Source organism: Perca flavescens, chromosome 21 (genome assembly GCF_004354835.1).
Source record: "Perca flavescens isolate YP-PL-M2 chromosome 21, PFLA_1.0, whole genome shotgun sequence".
NCBI lineage: Eukaryota > Metazoa > Chordata > Actinopteri > Perciformes > Percidae > Perca > Perca flavescens.
The window spans coordinates 26,412,518-26,425,781 of NC_041351.1; the positions used below are offsets into that span (position 1 = coordinate 26,412,518).

The 13,264-nt window shown below is 45.6% G+C and overlaps 1 long non-coding RNA gene across 2 annotated transcripts; it reads right to left on the reverse strand.

Annotated features, from left to right (window-relative positions):
- Positions 1-5,747: 5,747 nt before the first annotated feature.
- On the reverse strand, positions 5,748-7,405 carry LOC114548663 (uncharacterized). Of its 2 annotated transcripts, XR_003691383.1 has the most exons (4): positions 7,337-7,405; positions 6,669-7,005; positions 6,020-6,315; positions 5,748-5,908 (listed from the first exon to the last, which is right to left on the reverse strand). It is a non-coding gene; the product is annotated as an uncharacterized LOC114548663 (long non-coding RNA). The 2 variants fall into 2 exon arrangements; XR_003691382.1 differs by having other exon boundaries at positions 6,020-7,005.
- Positions 7,406-13,264: the final 5,859 nt, after the last annotated feature.

Consider the following 13,264-nt stretch of genomic DNA (forward strand, 5'->3'; position numbering starts at 1 on the left):
ATAAGCTCAGCTAATGAGGGGGTGTGGTCTAGTTAAGGTGCGTTCAAGAACCAACAGGGTGCAAAGCTCACTGCACACACTTGTACACATACATACTTATTCACAAACAGAGTTTGTGCTGTTTGGTGTGAATCTGCATCAACCATTACAACGTATACAGACCATAATACACAGTATGCCAAACCTAAAGTAAGTCAAGTATGTTGTTTTTAAAAAAAACTATTTGGGCATTTTCTGCCTTTTATTTGGATAGGACAGCTGAAGACATGGAAGGGGAGAGAGAAGGCAAATGACATGCCACAACTATTTGTGACTTTATCAATTTCTAACACTAATAATTTTACATTTAGACTACAAATTTACACAGCCCAACGGAATGCTTGGTAACATTATAGCTGCTAGCTAGCTAGGTTGACAGGAAATGCTTTTCAATTAAAATTTGCCTGATTACATTGATTTGAATTAACTCAATATTCTCTCTATTTAGGATTAGATAAATATAATGCTTATGTTTTATTTAACTACAATGGGTGGATTTTATTTCAAACATTTTTAGTTGAAATTTAATTAAATATTTGCCTCAAAATCAAAAATACAATCATATTGAATATATTTTATCTAATACATTAATTCAAATCTACATGACCACAGAATCATTTCTTAGTTGAAAAGGCCACGTTTAGACAATCCTGAGTGAAGTTTAAAGAGAAAAGCAATCAAGATGAGACTCATATCCTGAGTTAACTGGAACAAAGACAAAATCATGCACATTTGATTGATTCCCTTTAATTAATATTAATGTGAAAACCAGGATTTAGTATTTCCCTTCTACACAAAGTACACATGTACACATTCTACACATCTATTAAGTCGTGGACAGGACACGTAAGTGGCGTTTTTTTCGTGTGGCGATTACGAAATTGAAAGCAATGCATTTTAATGGGAAGCATATTTCGTGATCCCAGAACGCTGACGGTAGCGAGTAGTATTGATAAGGCGAAAGGCCGCGCAAGGAGGTTGGTTGGGGTGGTGGATGGGTCAAAAAACAGAGGACTTTCACCCAGGAGACCGGGGATCGCGTCCCGAGTGTTGCAGTTCCTTTGTCGGTGTGTCCCGCGTGTGACGGTCCCTTTCTCCATTCTTCTTTTTTCCTAACCATAACCGTCCCGTTATTGTGGCGTTTTATTTCCCCGTTGTGGCGTTTCATTTCCCCGTTGTTGTGTGCCCCTGCGCCCGTTGTTGCGTCCCGCGAGTAGGCGGCCCCGTCCTGTTGTTGTGGCCGGCGTGCGGCGCCTCATTTCCCCGTTGTTGCGTCCCGCGAGTAGACGGCCCCGTCCGGTTGTTGTGGCCGGCGTGTGGCGCCTCATTTCCCCGTTGTTGCGTCCCCCAGAGCAGGTTTGAAAAGCGTGACCTGTACACGTTCAAAAATCGTTGCATGTACACAAAAAAAACGTCAAAATCGTAACCTGTACACTAATTAATAAATCAAAATAACGTAACTATATAACGACCTGGCGTGATACCGGGTTGAGGGAGATAATGTGCCAAACAAGCAAAAAAATAAATACATTTTACAAATGCTGCTTCAAGACAAGTCAACACCAAAGAGCAAGCAGAGGCTTACATGAGTCTTCCCACTTCCCATCTGACCATAGGCGAAACATGTTGCCATTCCACCTTCGAAAATGGAATGTCTATGAAAGCTTGTAACCACACTCCATCTTATTTAGGAAGCCTGCAAGCAGGAAACAACGTTTCCTTGTAGGATAGTTCCTGTGACGCCGGAGGATGTTCCTTATTTTCGACGTGGATGTCCCTCACCTTCCGCTTTCTTTGCGTTGTGGCTATGACCCAGAACACAGAGTATCACAACACGGACACGGAGGAAAACGTTTAGAAAGTCTTTTAATGATCGTCACAGGACAAACAAAGCAGCCAGGGACAGTTAGCTGCGCAGGTGGGGAAGACAGGACTGCAGCAGGGAGATAGATGGTCTGAGAAACGAACGGCTGGCGGAACAGCCGTCTACAGGCAACAGGTCGGGTGGTGTAGGTCTGGATTAGAGGACAAAAAAGAAACACACAGGTAAGTGGAGCACGAGGAAAAAACACGAGGTGAACATACAAGCACGGAAAAAATGCCGATGCAACTGGGAGCCAAGTTACCACTTTGGTAGCTGTAACGATCTGGCGCCGAAGACAGGTTCCAACCGAGTCTAAATACTGCAGCTGTGATCAGGGGAATCTGTAACAGCTGAGCAGAAGGTGATTGCAGGATTGCCGGCAGCCGTGCAGGTAGGTAGATCACCCGGCCACGCCCCTTGACCTACTTTCAGCCGCTCCAGCAAAACAGACAGACAGGGCAAAGGGGGGCAGAGAGAGAGAGAGAACACACACACAGGACGGGAGAATACAACCGCTCCCATAACAGTACCCCCCCCTCAACGGGCACCTCCTGGCGCCCCACCAGGTCTATCAGGGTGGTCACGGTGGAAGTCCCTGATCAACTGAGGGTCCAGAATAAAGCGTTTCGGTATCCACGTCCTCTCCTCGGGCCCATACCCCTCCCAATCCACCAAATACTGGAGACCCCGACGCCGCCGCCGAGCGTCCAAGAGCCTCCGAACCGTGTAGGATGGATGGTCATCTATCAGCCGAGCAGGAGGCGGGGGATCTGCAGGGGGACACAGAGGACTGGTGGAGACGGGCTTCAATTGAGACACATGGAAGGTCGGGCAAATCTTCATAGCCAGCGGCAATTTCAGCCGGACCGCGGAAGGATTCACAATGGCCTCGATCTCAAAAGGCCCCAGAAACCGAGGCAACAACTTGCGGGACTCCGTCCGGAGAGGAATATTCTTGGAGGAGAGCCATACCTTTTGGCCAGGCTGAAACAGGGGTGCAGGGGTCCTGTGTCTATCCGCCCCCATCTTGTTCCGTTCGGAGGTGCGCAGCAAGGCCTCACGGGCATTGTTCCAGACTTCACGGCAGCGGCGCAGGTTCTCCTGAACAGAAGGGACTGCCAACTCCCTCTCCTGAGCAGGAAACAGGGGGGGCTGGTAGCCCAAGGCTACCTCGAAGGGTGAGAGGCCAGTGGCAGAGGTGGTAAGGGAGTTGTGTGCGTACTCTATCCACGGGAGGTGTTCAGCCCAGGAGGTTGGATGCTGGGCTGCCACACAGCGAAGGGACGCCTCTAGGTCCTGATTTGCTCTCTCCGTCTGTCTGTTGGATTGAGGATGAAAACCTGATGACAGACTGACAGACGCACCCAGAGCAGCACAGAACACTTTCCACACTCGAGATATAAACTGTGGGCCTCTATCAGAAACTATGTCCACAGGTATTCCATGGGGATGGAATACATGTTGGACAACGAGTTCCGCTGTCTCACTGGCAGATGGTAATTTTGGTAATGCTATATAGTGAACAGATTTAGAGAACCTGTCCACGATGGTAAGTATAGTATCATTACCTTCAGACTTCGGTAGGCCGGTGACAAAATCTAGGGCAATATGGGACCAGGGACGACTGGGGACCGGAAGAGGTTGAAGCAGACCCGAGGGAGATTGATGCGAGGCTTTTCCACAAGCACAGGTAGAACATGCCGATACGTATGCCCGGACATCCGCTTCCACAGAGGGCCACCAGTCAAAGTCCTTTGCATACCTGGGTGACAGGCGAAGCGAGAGGTGTGAATCCAGTGCAGCACCTGAGCCCATACCGCCCAGGGACAAAAAGACAATTCGGGGGTCCATCTCCTGGTTTACGGGACCCAGATCAGAATGTCAAGGTAAAATTAAACCTGCTGAAAAACAGAGCCCAACGGGCCTGGCGAGAGTTGAGTCTCTTAGTGGATTGGATGTATTCCAGGTTTTTATGGTCCGTCCAGACCACAAATGGCTGCTCTGCCCCATCCAGCCAATGCAGTCACTCCTCTAACGCCAGCTTCACCGCCAGGAGCTCTCGATTACCCACATCATAGTTCTTCTCGGCAGGTGACAGCTTCTTTGAGAAAAAAGCACATGGGTGAAGCTTCTGATCTGAGGGGGAACGCTGGGAGAGGACAGCTCCCACCCCAGAATCTGAAGCGTCCACCTCCACAATGAACTGCAAGGCAGGGTCAGGGTTAATCAGCACAGGGGAAGTGGAAAACAGTTTTTTCAACAAACACATAGCTTGCTCTGCCTCAGGGGACCACAGGAAAGGCACTTTGGGGGATGTGAGTCTAGTGAGAGGAGAGACCACTCGACTGAAATCCTTAATGAATCTTCTGTAAAAGTTTGCAAAACCCAGAAAATGTTGGAGTTGCTTACGGGTTGATGGTGCGGGCCATGCTGTCACCGCCTTGATCTTCTCTGGATCATCCTTAACTTGTCCTCTCTCGATGATGAAACCCAGAAAAGGAACGGACTGTTGGTGAAACTCACATTTCTCCGCCTTCACGTATAGTTTATTCTCCATGAGGCGTTGGAGAACCTGCCGAACGTGTGCCACATGCTCTGCTGGGGACTTGGAAAAAATGAGAATATCATCCAAATACACAAAAACAAAACGCTCCAAAAACTCCCTAAGAACATCATTCACCAGCGCCTGGAAGACGGCAGGGGCGTTGGTGAGACCAAAAGGCATAACCAAATATTCAAAATGTCCTAAGGGCGTATTGAACGCGGTCTTCCATTCGTCCCCATGCTGAATCCTGACCAGGTGATCGGCGTTACGAAGGTCCAGTTTGGAAAAGATGGTTGCGCCCTGAAGGGGTTCGAAAGCCGAGTTGATTAGCGGCAGGGGATATTTGTTTTTGACTGTTATGTTATTCAACCCCCTGAAATCAATACAGGGACGTAAGGTCTTGTCCTTCTTGTCGACAAAAAAAACCCCGGGCCCCAAAGGGGACGATGACGGGCGGATAATGCCAGCCGCCAACGAGTTGCCTATGTATTTTTCCATAGCCTCTTTTTCAGAACGTGACAGATTATACAGACGACTAGATGGGAATGGGGCTCCCGAAAGCAACTCGATGGCACAATTGTACGGCCTATGGGGGGGTAGTGAAAGTGCCTTGGCCTTACTGAACACGTCAGCAAGGTCATGATAGTCCACGGGAACAGATGACAGGTCTGGGGGGGTCTACTAGGGACACAGGTTCGCCCTTAGTAGGTGGCACAGCTGAACCCAAACACTCTGCGTGACAGTGACCACTCCAACCGTGAATGGTGTGGTGTGTCCAGTCGATTTGAGGTTTATGTAAACTAAGCCAAGGGTAACCGAGGATGATCGGAGTGGTAGCGGGGGACATGATCTTGAGACATATGTGTTTGTGATGGTAGCCTGACAGGGTTAACGTAACAGGTACGGTTTGATGAGTTACAGTAGCTAGGAAGCATCCATCTAAGGATGTTACGCGGAGGGGTTCAGGGAGTTGCTCAATGGGAATGTTTGTCTGGCAGGCAGACAGAGTAGCAATGTCAGCAGTTAGCTTGGTGACCTGAGCTAGTAAGTGTTGGTTGTTGTCTAGTAGTGAACGGATTAACTGATCATGTTGTCCCAATAGAGCTCCCTGGGACTGGATGGCATGCTGGACGCCATCCCCCCGAGCCGCGAGTGATGCCTCCGTAGGGTCCATGGCCAGATTGTTCTGTTATGGCTGTGGCTGTGACGCAGAACACAAAGTATCACTACACGGAGACGTAAAACGTTTAGAAAGTCTTTTAATGATCGTCACAGGACAAACAAAGCAGCCAGGGACAGTTAGCTGTGCAAGTGGGGAAGACAGGACTGCAGCGGGCGTGGGCAGACTGTAGCGTGTCCAAAACAACTCTCACAGGAATCCAAACAGGGAGATAGATGGTCTGAAAAACGAACGGCTGGCGGAACAGCCGTCTACAGGCAACAGGTCGGGTGGTGGAGGTCTGGATCAGAGGACAAAAAAGAAACACACAGGTAAGTGGAGCACGAGGAAAAAACACGAGGTGAACATACGAGCACGGAAAAAATGCCGATGCAACTCGGAGCCAAGTTACCACTTTGGTAGCTGTAACGATCTGGCGCCGAAGACAGGTTCCAACCGAGTCTAAATACTGCAGCCGTGATCAGGGGAATCTGTAACAGCTGAGCAGAAGGTGATTGCAGGATTGCCGGCAGCCGTGCAGGTAGGTAGATCACCCGGCCACGCCCCTTGACCTACTTTCAGCCGCTCCAGCAAAACAGACAGACAGGGCAAAGGGGGGGGGGACAGAGAGAGAACACACACAGGACGGGAGAACACAACCACTCCCATAACACTAAACTCCGGTTGATCTGGGAAACATCCTCCGAGCTAGAACAGAACAATTATATTTTTTTTAGTAAAGTTCTCATCACATACTCGACAGTCATTTTAATTCCAGAGCTCGCAAACGCACACACGCGCACCGTGGAATAGCATGGTAGCGTTAGCCAACTAACCAGCCAGCTTCTAAATAAATACCTATTATTGTCTAAACACTAACAGTCAAACTAAAAAAAAGGCAGTGTTTGGACCTGGAGCTCACAGCTGTCAAGTGTTTGCGTTAAAAAGTGTTTGGACAATTAAAAACAATTTTTTTTTAAAAGTATTTATTTAGAAGCAGGCTGGCTGTGGCAGTTCTCACATCGTATTCTACAAGCTCACACATTTTGCACCATATTTACCTTCATAGTTTCACATGAACGGGTTTGCTGCTGGTTGTCCTGTATGGACTGGCTGTGTCCTCCTCACTGCTCTGTAGTATTATAAACTATGATGATTTAGCTACATTTATAACATTATATAGACTGACTCTCAACACCCCCAACTAACGTTAATTGATTTCCAGCGTCCCTGGTGGTTTCACATTATCACAACCAATGGAAGTTTAACAAATGTCCTTTCTGTGTATTTGGACTTATCTCACCTGCTTTCTTTGGCGTATCTTTCTTTCAGTTCATTCAACATTAACCGCAAACTTGACGATGTCCATGGACTTCACCGTTGCCAGATGTACTCAACCTGGTTTAAAGACAAACACACCGCAAGTCACTGTCAAGTTTGTGAACTAAATACAGCGTTATTATTTAGGGGAAAAAAAATGTAAAACAATGCCCACTCCTGACCCCACAAACTGATTTTTACAGAGTCCAACATGAAGCCTGTAGCTTCTTTTTTGTGACGCTAACGGAGAAATTAAAATCCCGGTAACGTTAGCTAAAGTTTTTAAAATGAGTTAACTCGCGCTACTTAGCAAGTTTGTCGTGATCGCATTACAACTATATCATCTTTTTGTCGATAAATCAACTAATATTCTTGTTTTCTCACCAACTAACGTCAAAACCACACTTACAGCATATGTGCCAATTTCAACCCCGCCAAAGTTTGAAACAGGTGTTCTTCTTCTTATAAATGGTTCTTCTTCTTCTTTGTGGTTTATCAGCGGTTGGCAAACCAACTTAAAGGTGCATTACCGCCACCAACTGGACTGGAGTGTGAACAATAGCTAAATGCAGAAAATAAATGAATACAAAATAAATAAAATAAAACCTAAATCCTCTTTACTGAATCAATTTCTCTAAGAAACTTAATAATATAATATAATATAATATAATATAAAGCCCTGACAGTGAAAAGGTGTGGTGGTCTATCACAGATTGGATAAAATACACGTTAGTCCAATGGATTTCAAACTTGACAGGTGTCTTGCTATGGTCACAAGTAAGTGCAGTGCCAAGTTTTCCTGCTTCCAACGTTAGCTACATGATTGCTGGATATAGCCTACCAAACTTACTTTTCTTCACTTTCCTGGAGCACGAGCGGATAGCTGAAAGGAACATCGCGATTGTTGTGTGGAATAAGGTTGGCGAAAAAAAGGCTCTACACTTTTCCGTGTCTATTTTTTTCGCTAAGTGGAAACTCAACACTAAATATCAAACAAAAGTGCTTCGGAACACACCGAAGCAACGCCGTCTTGAGCGTATGTTCTGCGCGTGAGAGTAATACAAAAAATTAAAGCTGGAAATGACGAACATGTCATGTGGCTCTGGCTTCTCCAGCCAATAGTAATGGCGGCTTGTTCGAAATACGATCTCTTATTTAAGAAAATAGTTCACTGAAACGTGTTACTGAAAATATTTGAAGCGAGAAATGGGCCAAACAGTTGCTGAATCTGTCTTCATTTCAGATTGACAAAGGTCAGTTTAAAAGATTTTCGTCAGATTTTGAGAGTCGTTCGTCACTCATCCCGCTCGTTATTGAGTCCAACTGCCCGCGCTCCGACCCAGGTCGGCCCAAATGAAGGCCAACAGCTCCTCCAACGGACGACGGCATGGAACACACCAAACAGACTTGAGTCACCAACCTCGCCAGACTGTCCGACGGCCGATTATTTGGTTGGTGTGTCAGGGGCTTAAAAGAGCCGGTGTTTGCACAGCACAACCAAACGCAAACATCTACTAGAGCCGCATATTTTATATAAGAAGAGAACACAGACACGGTTTTACAGGCAAAACGCAATACAGTCGAAAGCTGGCAAAAAAATTGACGACGCTGTAGATGCGTAAATCACAACGCTTATCAATATCGCCCGTTCGTATGTCCGTCTGCAACTGTTGTCTGTTTGTGTCAGGAAGAGGACCTAATATGACCCGTGAAAAAACAGCGGAGAAAGCGAGGAAAAAGGGCAGGGAGGCAGGTGCATCTGAAAAGACTCCTGAAGCTGGGGTTCTTTGACTGCGATTCCAGACCTTCATGTCTTCGCTCTGTCTTCCCTGACGTCCCCAGGACTCTGGTCCCGGTGCCCTGGAGAAAACCTACCACGGGTCGCAGTGTGTGTTCCGTGCACCTGAGGTCGCTGCCGCGAGCCTCTCTCTCTGCTTCAGGTACTCCTGTACCGCTCAGGATGGGTTTAATAAATGCCCGTTCAATTGCAAACAAGTCTCTTTTTCTCAGTGATTTATTTACTTCCAAAGGCATGGACTTCATGTTGCTCACGGAGACGTGGCAGCGGGAGTTGGAATACTATCACTTGAATGAGCTCTGTCCTGTGGATTGTTCTTTTATCAGCACCCCAAGACTCTCGGGCCGTGGTGAAGGTCTTGCGGTGGTTTTTGAAAAACATTTTATCTGCCAGTCAATGACTGCTGGCACATACTCTTCTTTTGAACTGCAGATTGCTAAAGTTGGTCGTTCATATACATTTTATTGTATTTTAGTTTACCGGCCTCTTTTCTAACTGATTTTTCTGATTTCTTATCATCCATCATTAAGCTGGACAGAGTGATCATTGTTGCCGATTTTAATATTCATGTGGATGATGATAGTTGCAAAAATGCTCTTGAATTTGTAAATATCACTGAATCTTTTAATTTTACTCAGCATGTCTCTGGTCCTACGCACAGTAAGGGACATACGCTCGATCTTGTTTTCTCTCATGGTTTGAACATGGATTATGTTTGCATCGAGGATGTATTTGTTAGTGATCACAAATGCATGTTATTTAATCTTGTTTGTAATGAGGAACCTTTGCCTGCTAAACGAAGGGCCTGCTCACGTTTGATTAATCAGCTTACTGTTGAGAAATTTTTAGCTGCATTTGACTCAAGCTCGGTTCTTATTTCGAATGATGTGGACGTGTGTGCACAAGCGTTTAATGATCAGTGCACCCTACTGTTGAACAAAGTGGCGCCTCTTAAAATTAGGGAAAGTCCTTCTGTTAATACATCACCGTGAATGAATGACGGCATTCGCAGCTTGAGGCGTGTCTGTCGGAGAACTGAGCGTTTGTGGAAAGGAACTCAGCTCATAGTCCATCGCCTGCACCTTAAAGAGCTCTTAGTAGACCTGAATGAAATGATCAAGAATGCTAGAGTCTCTTATCTGATTTCTGCCTGTAAAAACAATCCTAAAGCCTTCGAGACTACGTTCCAGACTATTAACATTGTTTCCCCTGCTGAATGTATTGTCCCTGTGTTTTCAAATGTCGACAGCAACCACTTTTTGTCTCATTTTGTGGATAAAGTTTGAGCTGTCAGGGAAGGCATTGTACCTTCAGTAAACCCCCATATAATTACACATCAGAGACTTTCAATACTGGACTCCTTCTGTCCCATTTCCCTGAATGATATCACTAAGCTAGTGGGCTCAATGAAACCTTCCCACAGCCCTGGTGATATTCTACCCACATCTTTGCTTTTAAAATCCATACATCTACTTGGACCATGTTTGGTTTCAATGTTAAACTTATCTCTTCAGCTGGGCCAGGTCCCTAGATGTTTTAAGCATGCTGTTGTTCAGCTTATCTTGAAAAAGAACAATCTAGATGCAGCTTCGTTTAAAAACTACAGGCCTATTTCTAAACTACCTTTTATTTCAAAAATTTTAGAAAAACTTGTTGCGAACCAGCTAAATACTGTTTTGGATTCTCACAATATCTTTGATAAGTTTCAGTCTGGTTTTTGTAAAAACCACTCAACTGAGACTACTCTCCTTAAGGTCTCTAATGACATTTTGATGGCTGCCGATGGGGCTAAATGTTCTGTGCTGGTCCTGCTAGATCTCAGTGCAGCATTTCTTACGGTTGATCATTTCACTCTGATTGATAGACTGAAAACCACTGTGGGCATTACTGGATCAGCTCTGGACTGGTTTTCTTCCTATCTTTCTGACAGGAGTTTTTCTGTGTCCATGGGACCTTTTATGTCAGACTCTGCTCCTCTGTCTTGTGGTGTGCCCCAAGGTTCTATGCTTGGCCCCCTGCTATTTAGTTTGTATATGCTTTCTCTTGGAAAGGTCATTGGTAGTTTTGAAGATATATCTTACCATTGTTATGCTGATGACATCCAATTATATTTATCTTTTAGCCCAGATAGGCTCGACAAACTTTCACTGTTTAGCCACATACATATGGATGTATGTTTAGTTTTTCACAATTGTTTAGCCTCCATTAACAAATGGATGGCAGGCAATTTTTAATCCAGACAAAACTGAGGTGATGATTTTTGCTCCGGACAACATCACCCCTAAGATTAGACCGGCAATTGGGGCTCTATCACTCTCTGACTGTAATGTGCGAAATCTCTGTGTTACTTTTGATAAATCCATGTGTTTTAACAGCCATGTGAAATCTGTGGTTCGTTCCTGTTTTTTCCATCTCAGGAACATTGCTAAGATTAGATCTGTGGTTTCTAAGAAAGAGATGGAGATGCTTGTTCATGCTTTTTTTTTTCCTCTCAATTGGATTATTGTAATGTTCTGTACACTTGTTTAAACAAATCATCCATGGACAAATTGCAAGTTTTACAGAATGCAGCAGCAAGACTTCTGTCTAATACCAACAGGAGATCGCACATTACTCCTGTGCTTAAGGCTCTTCACTGGCTACCAATTGGTTTTAGAGTGCATTTTAAAATTTTAACCATTACTTATAGAGCCTTACACGGCCAAGCTCCCTCTTACATCCAGGATCTATTGCACGCACACACTTCTGGTCGCTCTCTGAGGTCTTCAAGTCAAGACCTTTTAACTTTTCCCAGAACACGTTTTAAAACAAGAGGTGATCATGCATTTTCTGTGGTGGCTCCAAGGCTCTGGAACTCTCTCCCTTTAGCCCTGAGAGCCTTAGACTCTGTTGAAACTTTTAGGAAACACCTAAAGACACTTCTTTTTAGACGAGCATTTAGTTAGCAATATGGCTTTGTATTGTATTTTATTTGTTGTCGTTTCTTTTATTTGTTCCTTCTGTAAAGCACTTTGTGACCCTTCTTGTCTGTGAAAGGTGCTATATAAATACAGTTTACACACACACACACACACCCCCCTCCCTCCCTGAGAGTCCCTGTTAATTTGCCTACTCCTCACCACATCGTCATCTACTCTCTCTTCCATCTTTTCCTCACTCGCTCCCGTGGCCCTCTCATGGTCACTCTCATCCTCCTCGCGGCTTCTTCCCTGTCACGAAGCTGTTTCTGCTTCTCTGTATAGCCAGCCACCTCTCCTCCTCGGCTTCAGGTAATGCTGATGTTGAAGCAGCTACTACAGCCCCAAACATGTCCGAAATTTTTGAGGAATCCGCCTGTAGATTCTTAATCTTTTTCTCCTGTAATTTCTCTGCACCTCCCTTGCACTTTAGTGGTCGTTTGTCCATTTTAACGTGGATGCTAAACTTCCAGGATAACTATTACAGCTTGTGTGTCAGGGCCGGGAGGCGTGGCCATAGTGGGGTTCGTAAATTTGCGGCCCAGAGTGCGGAAGGGGGTTCCTGTATTTGATTGGGTCAGGCCAGTGCCAATAAAGAAAATTAACCAATGAGCCGCTGTGAATTCTTTATGGGCCGGCCCGGCCAAAAAATTAAAAAAGGCAATTCGGCCCAAAAGTGCGTCGGCCCACCGGGAAAATGCCCGGTATGCCAGATGGCCAGTCCAGCCCTGACCACCACCAACACCTCCATCCTCACAGGAGTCTTCAGAGCAGGAGGACAATCTCTGGGGCCTGCTTGACAGCCACGTTGGCACACAACGTGGTTCCAATGCAACAGCCAGTGCCATTGCCGAGGTCCAGAGGTAAATTGTTATTGGTGGTTTCCCTACAGACATAAGAAGAATTATAATGAAATAAATTGTATTTTCCTTCTGCTTACAGGTATTTGAAAGACCCACATTTGCCTAGGTCAGAGGACCCTCTTAAATACTTCTGTGCACTCCAGCATCCTCAGTGCCATGTGAGAGGGTCTTCTCCAAGGCTGGGGAAGTAGTCAGCAGCCGACGAAACCGCCTCAAACCCAGCACCGTCGAACACATTTTGTTTCTCAATAAAAATCTGGAAAGGAAAACAAGTACACGATAAGCATTCCCCAAACTGTCATTCACAATCCCCGTTACTGCACAAGCACCTTCCCCAAACTTCCTTTGTATACAAGCACTTACACACAAACGACCTCTTGTATTTCACATAGACCTGTATCACAAGCACTTTCCACAAACCCCTTTCTGAATTGTAGCAACCCTGTATATAGCCTATGCCTCTGCTGCAACTGCATTCTATATTTGGTTACTGCTCAAAACGTGTTGCCACGTGTCTAGGTTACTCAGCAATAATTGTAGTAAAACAACTTTGTTGCAAGAATTATTACGGAATAAACTAGACACGCGTTTTTTAAACCATAAAGAAAGACTAAAAATGGGAACCCTACTCACGACCTTCAGCAGGCAACCACCACCAGGGACCAGCAAAAGGCTAAACTGAACCAGCTGAGGGCTTTTATACTGCACCTGGGCAGGGG